The following is a 12,846-nucleotide window of genomic DNA, read 5'->3' on the forward strand; positions in this document are numbered from 1 at the left end:
AATTCGGAGACACTTATCTTTATTAATCTTTTATTCAGTACAATCCAATTCCGCCCTACTCACTCAGCTGCAAGGATCTGCGCACACAACTGTGGACTCTACCAGGCCTCTGCGCACACAACTGCAGAGCCTACGCTAACTACTACCAACCACGACACAGACTTACAGACTCAGAGCAAACAACCCATTACACTTCAAATTTGATCAAGAATTACCAAAAAAACTGACTCTTAAACCTAGAGCCCTGCTCTATTTATACATTCCCATGGTCTGCAGACCATGGGTAGGCTGACTCACTTTCTAGTATCTTACATTATTTTCGAGCAGACAACCCTTTGACTTGACTCATTTCGACCCGCGCTCCACTCATTTCGTGGAACCCTTACCATACCATTACCCAAAATTATGGGCTTTAAGCCTCGAAACCGTTACACGGGGGATCCGCTGCCCAACATTTAAGCATATCTGAGGTTCAGTAAGACAATGTTGGCATGGCTAGCTATGAGTCTACTTGAAGAAGCTCTTTGGATAGCTATTTGAGCAGGTTTTGGATATAACAACGATACATTGCAATAATAATGAGCGAGATCCAATTAGCAGAAAATCTTAAAATTTCTTCAACTTGTACTATTGTAAGACACAAGCTTAAGCTTGTGATTGCTACCTCTATGAGAAGGAGGATGAATATGGTATCCTTTTATGATATATATATATATATATATATATATATATATATATATATATATATATAGATAGATAGATAGATAGATAGATAGATATATATATATATATATATATTATTTGATTTGATGTCCTACATGAATAGGAGATTGCTGCTAATGAGACATGATGATTACCAGATATGAACACAATAACATATTTTTGATCTACAGAGAGTGGGACTGATCGAGAACATTGAACCAACTCTTCTCCCCTGTCTAAGCTCCTAGGGTGAGGAATTGAGATGGAGGACTCCTAGGGTTTAGGGATATTTGGAAAATAGGGTCGTAGATGTTGCTCTTCTATCTATCATCTATTGTAGCATCCATCGTCATTTTAATTTTATTTTCAATTTTATCACAAAAATTAAAAAAAATCAAATATTATGTTATAATGGAAATAAAAGAAAATGTGGATATCCGAAAGAAATGAGTTGTTTTATATTATTGACGGATTTTGAACGTGAGAAACTCGAGAGAAGATCTAAGCCATCCGATTGATAGGTAGTAGATCTAACGGTAGTCGCACGGTTAACAAGGGCGAGGTTTACTCCAAAATTGGATGTGAGAAGTCATAAAACTGAGTTAAAAACTCAGTTAATCAGGATCATTCACTTGAAGAATGCAGATTCGACGATAATCGCGTGGTTAACATGGATGAGGTTTAATTTAGAAAACGAATGCGATGTTTTATGGAGTGCAATTTAATCCGTTGAAGTCTAGATCAACCACATCCACTCATCACGAAGGGACAAGATCCAATGGATATCGCGTCAAAAAGTGCACGGGTTTTATTATAAATTTAGGACCCGAGAAGTCTTTTAACTACAATTTTGTTTCCTATTGGGTCCGTGGGGAAGGCAAAGGTTTGTGGAAAAGGCGGACACGATAAGGTTATGAACCGGAGTCTAAATTCTTTTCAGTTCCATGGTAGCTGATATTCCACGTAAATCAACCAATTCCGTTGTTTTAACATAATAACTAAAATTAGAGCTGGATGACCGAAACTTCAAAGGAATGGTGATTGGTCGGGTTTCTTTGTGTTTCTGCCAATCAGAACACTTCTGATAGATACGTGGGCCCATAACCACAAGTCCATACATGGAGTTTTGTAAAGATGCAGTTTGTTGTGTTAAAACAGTCTAGCTATTATCAGAACATCTACAGAGAAACTTCATCAGCAGTCAAGCCACAGATTCGAACAGCAAGCAACCATCACCTTCTAATTTCTGTTACTTCTTGTTATTTTGTTTTCTTGAGAAGAATGAGGTGTCTTTTACCCTCCAATGTAATATTCTGTAATGAATTTTACCTTAAACAGTTAGGAGATAGTTAGGCAGTTTGACAGTTTTGGTGATTACCAACTGTCTCATAATGTATAAAAAGAGGGAAAATTATAGAAAAAGGGTTCGAATTTTGAAGAACCTAGAGACTAGGCTACTGTATTTTTGATAAATTGTTGATTAATGAAAGAATCAGAAGTTTTCCACACATTGTTGGGTATGATTTTGTAACTTTCCAATTATGTGTCATCATATGTCTCCTTTTCTTTAAGTATAGTAATGAAGCTGCAGGTCTTTGTTTACTTACATGAATGAAGTTAAAATTCCTTAAAAGAATGCTCCTATACTTAAAACCCCTACTTCAACATTTCTTCTAGGTTACTGATAATAGTTTATGTGAAAACAACATATTGTCTCTAACTTCTGAAAGTGTTATAGAGAATAGCTTTTGTGAAAAACAGCATATTGTCTCTAACCTTTCAAAGCATTCTTCATTTAGCATTTATATCCAGCATCATATGGCATTCTGAGACTTTCATATCACCTAAGTATTAAGGGTTAAGAACTAGGTCTTTCAGGTCCTTCATTTGAGGATATATTATACAAATAAGTGACAAGAATAATAAACATTAATGTCTTAAGCACAATTTCTACACAGCCAAGAAATTGATTTCTTAAGGGACAACATGATCCTTGTCTATTTTGACAAGTCAAGTATCTCCCCCTATCTTGGTCTATGTAGAGTATACACTAGTTGGCATCATACCAACAAGTTGGGCTTGTTGGTATTCTCCCTCCCCATCTAGCCAAAGGGTTGAGGAGGCTTGGGGGTGTGTGATCCTTACCTTTGGTAAGTCGAGTATCTCACTTAAGCTCAAATTATGATGCAGGTGTTCTACCACATGACTATTGAGGGTCATTGTTGGGAAGATCAATGGGAAATAGGATTTTTGTGATCCTTATCTCATATATCAAGTCATATATCACCAATTGAATACACAATGGCATGGTTGTATTCCTTTCTTGGTAAGTGGTATCTCACTTATTTGCTTGACATGGGTTGAGAGTGTCTAATAGGACATTCCTCATTTTCATTGGTTTTTGGGTTGAGATGTGCTCCCCTATGCGGTTCCAAGTAGAGACTAAGCTCCCCAATGTGGTTCCAAGTTCATATTTTCTCCCTGATGATAAGCTCTTTGATGTTTCCCAGGTGGTAGAATTAGTCTCCCCGCTAGAAGTCCCCGCTAGAAGTGATTATGGGTGGTAGCACCCAATGGATAGAGGGTGGAAGCTTAGGCTCCCCTCTGATATCAAATTCTTCTTCTTTTAGATTTGAGAATGTTTAAGCATATGAGAAAATATAATTTAGAGATAAGTAGAGATGAGCAGAGATGAGATGTGATGAAATTTGATGACGAGATACCTAAGATGGGATATGATTTGATGATAAGATATTTACGATGATTACATGGTGCAGCTGGAATTTCTCCCTAACTAAGAGGGAGTGTTAATTTGGTATCTAAGTGAAAATTTCCAACCATGGGATGAGATTCCTCTTTTTGAGAAGACCAATTTTGACTATTGAAGTGCTCAATTTGGACAAGGGAAAGTGTATTTTTTAATTAACCACCGCATGTGCACATTTGATCAGGTCGGCCCTAAAGAAAATTGGACACTCTTGGAATTCTATAAATACAAGTGACCTCAACCGTATTTGGATATAATCATGGAGCATTATTTTATTCTCCTCATTGATTTGGCTCGCACAGGTCTGAGGCAAGTTAGCGGAGATTGGTTGGCACAGGTTCAAAATTGCAGGGTTTGAAGCTCACATCTATGTTTTTATGGTTTTGAGTCTCAACTGCAGGAATGTCATGGGAAAATTTTGACTGAATTTCAACCATATGCATGAGACATCTTCCCTGCTACTGGAAACTAAAGGTTTTAGTTGACCAAATTTTTCGCTCATTGACCGCAGAGTTTGGAAGTTGAATACAGACAATGAAATTTGATTACAGGCTCCTGAATTAGGGTTTTTAATTATTGGCATTGCTGGGTCATATCATGAATGTTGTTTAGTTTCTTTTGTTCGATAGGATTATGGTTGAAGATATGGGTAATTGTACTCTCTTTTTCTAAATCATTCAATGACAAATCTAATAAGAATAATAGTTTGAAAGGGTTTTCCCCGTAGTGGATTTTGCCTTGGTCTCCGACCAATCTTGGTGTCTTTATGTGTGAATTTTTTTTCTTCTGTTGTTCCCTTATGTTCTGTGGCATTAAATATGATGATGTTGTTCTTTCTATATAATTGCATATGATGTTGAATAATGTTGTAGATCTTAATAATGTTAAGTTGTTATGGGGTAAATTTAATATGTTAATGTTGAAATGTAATAATCAAAGCAAAGAAAAATATAGCCCTAAGAAAAATTAACACCCTTCAAATTAAGGGGGGAACATTGGACACCTAATCCACTAAGGGTTATGGTGTGGAAGTTGAATAGTCAAAGGGAGTCCAAGAGACCTTGCAATATGAATCCAACAGTCATAACAATGTGTTATAAATTTATATCTTGTGAATAGTAAATGCATTCATGTTTATCGTTCACATATGGTCCATTCCATTTTTGTTGTTTAACAAATATATATTAATATGTAGAAGGAAGAGCATATCAAAGAATTCAATTATTACTTCACCATATTTTTCAATAAATTCACTATTCATGTGCAATTGAGCAAAGGAGTAGTATTTGAATATTACACATTTTCTCCACATGGATCTATTTCCATATTTGTCAAAGCCAATGGTAAAACCACTCTTGAGAAAAAAATTAAGGAAGCTAAGAAGGTTGAGAAGGAAATGTCCACATTAGTACAAAGTTTGAGAGGTGAGGATAATAAGACTATTCTTGTAAATAAGAAACTTCTTTTATTAACTAAACATGAATATAAGCCTAAGGAACCCATAGATTTAGAGGCTATGCTTAAAATACGGAAAAAAAAAAAAAAAAAAAAAAAAAAAAAAAAAAAAAAAAATCCAATGAAGCTTTTGATTTTAAAAATAAATTTGATAAAGGAACTTCCAATAAGATAATCTTTAGCCTCTTTTTATAGAAAATACAACATTCCCCTAAAATCTCTAGAACCTTCCAACACAAATATAAATCTAGAGGAAGTGAGGATGGAAACCTTCCATTATTTCCATCAAGATAATAATTTTGAGAAAAATGTGCTCAATTAACCCCTTAACCCCTAACCCTAGACACCTTAAACCATAAATCCTAATTTAGAAAAAAAAAATCTTCGATATAAAGACATAATGAAAAATTTACCAAGGGATGATATTCATGCCTACCTTCAAGGTGTCCAAATTCTCTACAATGTTGTTTAGTTGTTTTTATTAAATGTCTCCTCCTATTTTATCCCATACAATTGATACAAGCATAAGAACATTTTCCATCACTCATTTTTTCTTACCAAACTTTTAACATTGATTATCTCCAAAAATCAACCATATTTTAATTATTTGTAAAGCAATTAATATTTTTTTTTTGAACAAAAAATAGCCCTTATATATAATTTTATTGTGGTGGATTTCTGACATCCACATAATATGGAGAGACAATGTATAATGGTTAAAAAAATTGACCCCGTCCAACATTGATCCTCTGAAATCACCATGGCTAACCTAGTCAAATGTTGACAATCCAATCCACATTGCATACACATTAGGTATCTAGCGTGTATGAAATGGTGTTGGTTATCTAGCGCAACAGTTAGATATTTTACACATTAATTCATCACATCGAATATCTAACATTGTTCAAGGATTTCTTTAAGAATTATAGAAAATCCCAAATAAAATATGGCATTACCATCAATTATATCAGTACTATCGGAGTAAAGTGTTGATTTTTTCACCCATATGTAGTAGTGATAGTGGAGAGTATTTCTCCAATGAATTCAAGAATTATTGTAATATGTTTGTCATCAAACATGAGAATATTGTCCCTAGTACTCCCCAACATAATAGTATTGCAGAAAGGATGAATCACACTTTTATGGAGAAGTTGACGAATATGTTGACAAAATCTAGATTGGAAAGGAATTTCTAGGTATAAGTAGTAAGGACAGCGTATTACCTCATCAATCACCCACCTTCTACAACCTTAAACATTGGTATTCTTGAAGAAGTTTGGATCGGTAAGTAGGTAAATTATTCTCACCTTAAAAATTTTGGATATGAAGCATTTATGCATATTCCCAAAGAGCATAGAACCAAATTACATGATAAATCAATCACAACTATTTTTCTGGGATATGTGGATGGTGAGTTTGATTATTGTCTATGCAATACAATTAATCACAAAATTGTTAGAAGCATGGATGAAATATTAAATGAATTAGAGATGTATAAAATACCTATAGGTGATATGGAGTTTAATAAAATTGTTGACAAGTTTACAGAGAAACACGAAAATATCCCATTTTTGCTTAGAATTTGGGCAGCCAATTCAAGAACAAGATGGACAACAAGTGGAAAATGATGGACAACAATAAGAAGAAAAATGTGTGCAACCATTACAAGAGATTCAACCATAAAACATGCCACCATAGTTGGTTCATAGATCTACTAAGCCTCACAAGCCCTCACAAAGGTATTCACCCTCAAATTATATTTTGCTAACTGATGAAGGTGAACTTCATTGTTTTTAGGAAGCTTGTGAAGTGGAAACTAGAAAAAGTGGAAGAAATCAATGGAGGAATAAATGGAGTCCCTATTGGAAAACAAAACTTGGGAGTTAGTAAAGCTTCCAAAAGGAAGGAATTCCCTACAAACAAATGGTTATATATGATTAAACATGAAGGTAAAAAGAAAAAGGAAATATACAAAGAAAGGATGCTTGTGAAGGATTTTCCCAAAAAGAAGGTATTGGCTTTACAAATAAAAAATCACCTATTGTCAAAATTTCATCAATTTTAAGGTTGCAAACAAAGGTATTTGCCTAAAAATATGGTATTGACTTTACAAAAAAAAAATACACCTATTGTCAAAATGTCAGCAATAAGAGTTATCCTTGGTCTTGTTGTTGCTGTAGATTTTGAATTTGAAAATTTTGATTTGATGACAACTTTGCTTCATGGAGAATTGAACGAGGAAATTTATGTGGAATAAATAGAAGATTTCAAGGTAAAAGTTAAAGAGAACCAATGTCTTCAGGTTGAAGAAGAGCACTTATGGGCTAAAACAACCACCTCGCCGATGGTACAAGAAATTTGATTCATTTATATTGGAGCATGGCTTCAAAAGGCTAGAGGTTGATATTGTGTCTACATCAAAAGGTATGACTAAGAAAAGTATATTATACTACCATTGTATTTGGATGATATGCTAATTGTTGGATATGATAAGAAAATGATCAATAGGTTGAAGAAAGATTTGGGTAGTCAATATGCAATGAAGTATTTAGGTCCAATACAACAAATATTGGGCATGAGGATCATACATGAAAAAAAAGAACAAAAAATTTTGGTTGTCGCAAGAAAAATATATTGAGAAGGTGTTAAATAGGTTCAATATGAAGGATGTGAAACTAATTGGTACACCCCTAGCATCACACTTCAAACTCAATGCTGATTTGTGCCCTTATGATGACAAGAAGAAGGATGAAATGAGTAAAATCACTTATGCTTCAACGGTTGGTAGATTGGTGTATGCCATGGTATGTACTAGTCTAGATACTGCATATTCAGGAAGAGTGGTGAGGAGGTTCCTTGCAAATCCAAAAAAAAACAGCAAGTGATAAAGTGGATTTTGAGGTATCTCAAGGGTACTAGTAATTACTGTTTATATTTTGGTAATAATAATGTTGTCCTTGAAGGTTATACAAATGCAAATATGGCTATACATGTGGATACTAGAAATTCGACCACTAATTATTTATATTATTTTGCAGGTGCAACAGTGTCTTAAATGTCTAGACATTAGAAAGTAGTATCTCTCTCTGCAATAGAGGTAGAATACATAGCTTCCATAAAATCTTGCAAAAGGATGTTGTGGATGAAATGATTCTTAGGAAAGATAGGAATAAAACAAGATAAATATATGTTGTGTTGTCATAGTTAAAGCACCATTCTTATCATAAAAAACCCACCTTATCATTCTAAGACAAAGCACATTGATGTTTGATATCATTGGATTCGTGAGGTGTTAGATGATGGGTTGCTAAAGTTGGAGAAAATACACACTAGAAGCAATCCAAATGATATGTTAACGAATATTTTTCTAGGGGATAAGAAGGGGCTTTGTAGAACCTTAGTTGGAGTAATGCAAACATGATGAAAGGCATCTTTGAAAAGGATTAGTAGCAAGGAGAGAAAAACAATGTCAAAAACATTCAATCAACCTTCTGTTTGGTCTCAAGTGGGAGATTGTTAGGTGTGCCACCAAATCAAAATATAAAATATTTTGACTTCTTCAGGCTTCCATAATATTAAGGAAAGAGTCAAGTGAGTTGTCCACACCCATGGTATTGGACCCATAGTATTATAATAAAGTTTATTTTTACGCATATAAAATAGGGGTGTGAGTGAATATAAAAAACTCATTGTTATTTTAATAAAAACTCTAATCTATTTTCTATGACTTTTTCTGAAAAAAATTCCACATAAATTTTATCTCCGCTAAAAAATTATAAATTAATTTGTTTAAATTATAATCCATTTATTTATTATTATTATTTTTATTTAGACCCCAATTCAAACCATCATTTTTTTTTTGCATTGCCATAATTAATAATATATCCAGTAAGCTATATAATATGCAATATATGCACATAATAGCGTATATATCACAATATATTGCGTTAAAAACTATATTTCAGAAAACCTCTTGTCCATTTATGTATGAGACCCACAATTGTCTTGTTTTTAATGGACAAAATAATTATGGGAAATGAAAAGTTAAAGAAAGCAGTTTTCCTTGCAATTTTAAATATTAGATTGAAAGGTTCAAATTTTCTTCTTTAAAAAATATAGCTGAACAGGAACCCACCAACAAAGAGGTCTAATTATTCTTAGATGATGGAAGACTTTAAGGCCATAAATATTAAGGGAGAGGCCATAAACAAGATTCCATCGATAAAGTGGTGTTAGTTTTCACTATTGTGTATCATAAAAGTTGCGCAGAGAGATATTTATTGGTATTATTATTCCCTTTAAAAAATTAAAATTAAATGATAATGTCTCTGATTAAAAATTAATTAAATTGTTTTTGCTCCATTCTGTTTTATGTACCTAGTGGAATAATTTAGAATAGTTAATAAAATAAAATAAAATAAGAGCGAAGTGGAATTTTTGAATTAATAATAGAAACCAAATTTTTAAATTATAAAAGGAAAAAGAGGAATATTACGTTTCATTATGCTTTCTTGAGAAAAAAAAAAGTGATTTGACATTTTTCTGGAGTGTGAAAAAATTAGGTTAAATTTCAAAATTTATGCGAAGTGTTACTTGACCAATAAGAGTGTTATTTGTTTTCAATAAGGAAGTGGAATGATTTTTATGTCATTTAAAGTAAATGAATGATAAGCGGAAAAAAAGGTTAATTGTCATTTCATCTATACTGAATGAATTAAATGAAATGAACATTAGTGAAGGATGTTGAAAGATTTACTGTAAGTCCACTTAGGTTAGTAAATCTAATTATGCACAAAGTGGAGTAATTGGTGTAGAGAAAGAGAAAAATAATAGAATATATGAAATTTTAAAGAATCTGTGGAAAAACCTATTATCAGTTGGTGTAGAGAAAGAGAAAAATAATAGAATATATGAAATTTTAAAGAATCTGTGGAAAAACCTATTATCAGTTTTTTGGAAAAAACCAACGTTTCGAACTAGTTTAGTGAGTCCATCATTAGGGCAATGTGATCTGCCTTTTGAGAAGAGAGAGTGTGCAAGTATGGAGCAATTAATAGTTAAATGAAATAAATATCTAATGTTAGCGTTTAAGGGGATGGCTGCATTTAGCGAAATTTGGAGTCATCTCTACACTGTTTCAGAAAAATGAGATTAGATAGGTATTTAGCTCTTGAAATTCTCAGCTTCTCAAAATTTAGAGCATTGTTCATTATGTCCCTTCCATGGTGGGACTTAATGGTGTTAAAGAGAGAGTCCATACAGGTTGGTAGAGTTTTAAAGAATCTGTGGAAAAACCTGTTATCAGTTTTTTGGAAAAAACCAATTTTCGAACTAGCTTAGTGAGTCCATCATTAGGGCAATGCGATCTGCCTTTTGAAAAGAGAGAGAGTGCAAGTATGGAGCAATTAATAGTTAAATGAGATAAATATCTAATGTCAGCGTTTAAGGGGATGGCTACATTTAGCGAAATTTGGAGTCATCTCTGCACTATTTCAGAAAAATGAGATTAGATAGGTATTTAGCTCTTGAAATTCTCAGTTTCTCAAAATTTAGAGCATATGAAATTTTGTCTCAAAGAATAATAATAAAGCTATAAGGTTATGGTAAGCATAGTGAGGTCTATTTACAATATTAATTTCATTATATAATTATATTTCTTAATTAGTTCAAGTGGAACAAAGAATTGTTTTCATTAATTCTTAGGACCCATGATTGTTATGTGCATGATGTGAGCACATGTAATGCCTGAGATGCAATGTCTTAGATTCACATATTGTGACATGCGTGGTTACCTTGCAAAAATCCATGAGAAGTTTCATGGAAAGAATTTGAAAGTTCAAGAGGAGCATAGTTAAGAAACAAATAAATTGTGATAAACCTTGATACAAGTACAAAAGTAGTTACAACAAAGAAAGGAACATGTTTTTTATGAAAGAAGGAGAGTAAAAAATCCCAAAGATTGTCTTTTTTCGATTCTACCTTATTAGAGTTTTAAGAGGAATCTCATGGAAAAAACAATAGAAAGAGATCTCAACGAGATAGCCATTAAAGAGGATTCCATGAAAAGGCCAAGCCTCCTATATTTGATGGAAAAATGAAAATTATATATGCAATTGAGTCATAAATACTAGGAATGAATCAATATCCCAACTGTACGACTATTTAAGAAGCTAGAAAGTAAGTTAACCAAATTGGAAAACTTTCATTGAGGTGAGAACACCATGAAGAATGTGACCATAAAATCCTACACACAACTAACTATAGAAACACAGGCTTTGCTCTCTAAGTGCATAACTACTTGTATGCTAGTGTTAACAAAATTTAAAGACTAACAAATATAATGAGAAATTGAGAGTTACATGAAACGAGATAAGAGACAATAACACTTTTTCAATTTTTATTCATATACACATCAATTTATTCTTACGATCTCTGTAAATTCCTACTTTGTGATATGAATCTACATATACACCATTTATTTCATTGCCAGATGCACTTAGTCGTCCATATTCTCTCTATTCCTTTGTTCCTTTCAATCTTCATGATCTCTTCTCTACCCTTTGCTTCTCCTCATCTTGCCACTAATTTTTTGTTTGTTCTGTACTCTTAAATATGATTTAGAAATTGAATAGCTGTATTGGTTCAACTTCCTCCCTCATTTCCCAAACCAATCATCATCTCCCAGCATAGGTGACCCATTGATATGTCATAGTCCTATCAGACACATGGAATTGTAGTAAGGTATGATCCATAGTCTTGTAGCAAATTTGTAGCACTATAGCGCCAAGGTAGAGTTGTAGTTGTATAACAACAATGTTAGAGTCACAACATTGTAACAATAATGATACAGTCACAACATTATAAAAACAATGGTGGAGTTGTAGCACTGCAACAACACTAGAAAGGTGGAAACACTGTAGCAGCAATGGTAGAGTCGCAACATTGTAGCAACAGTGATGAAGTTGCATAATTGTAACAACAATAGTGGAGTCGCAACAATATAACAACAACCGTGGAGTCACAACACTATAACATTAATGCCAGATTTGTAGCATGATCACAACACTCTTATTTTATCCTCTAAATACTAACTCAAATAAGTTGATGCATATTGATTTAGGTCAAATATGTTTCTACATTAGACATCCCTCATAAGAAAAACATGAGCTTACAACTCATGTCGATGCTAATACATATGGTATAAAGGAGGAAGGCCCTCATAATTGTTCCAATTCTTCTTTAGAAACCCACATTGCCTCCTTGAAACCTTTATTTCTCCACTTGACCAAATATTCAAAATACTCCTTATTTTGAGTCATTCTACTAACTTTCTTCGCTAAGACTTGCTCTAATTCATTAGCTAGCTTGATAGACCATTGTTTATTCCAATCATCCAAGGTACCTTCTTCATCATCCCCGTATCCTTCATGAAAATAATCCAAGTTAGTGAGATTGAATATTGGTGAAATGTCAAAATTATCTAGTATCTCCAACTTATAGGTATTATCGGAAATCTTCTTCATGACTCAAAATGCTCTAATTTTCTTATATTTGAGTTTACTAAATGTACTTTTGAGAAATATTTATTTCTTTAAATTCACCATCACCACATCTAATTCTTTAAAATAATTTTATCTTCTTTTCAAATCTACTTTTTTCTTATATCTGGCATTTCTTTGTTATAGATTTAGTGTGACTTTCTCATGGATTTTATGCATGTCCTTTGCAAACTCACTTGCATTAGCACTCCTTCTATCCTTTAGATTTGGAAACTTAAAAAAAAAAAAAAAACAAAAATTCCCCTTGGAAACCTTCATAAACTATTTGAAATGGACTCTTTCCAACAAACTTATTGATTGAATCATTTTAAGGGAATTCATCCTGGACTAAAACCAAATCCCAATGTCCTAGTTTTTCTACAC

Source organism: Pinus tabuliformis, chromosome 3_2, assembly GCF_031772625.1.
Source record: "Pinus tabuliformis cultivar Carrire ecotype Pingquan chromosome 3_2, CPIR1, whole genome shotgun sequence".
Lineage (NCBI taxonomy): Eukaryota > Viridiplantae > Streptophyta > Pinopsida > Pinales > Pinaceae > Pinus > Pinus tabuliformis.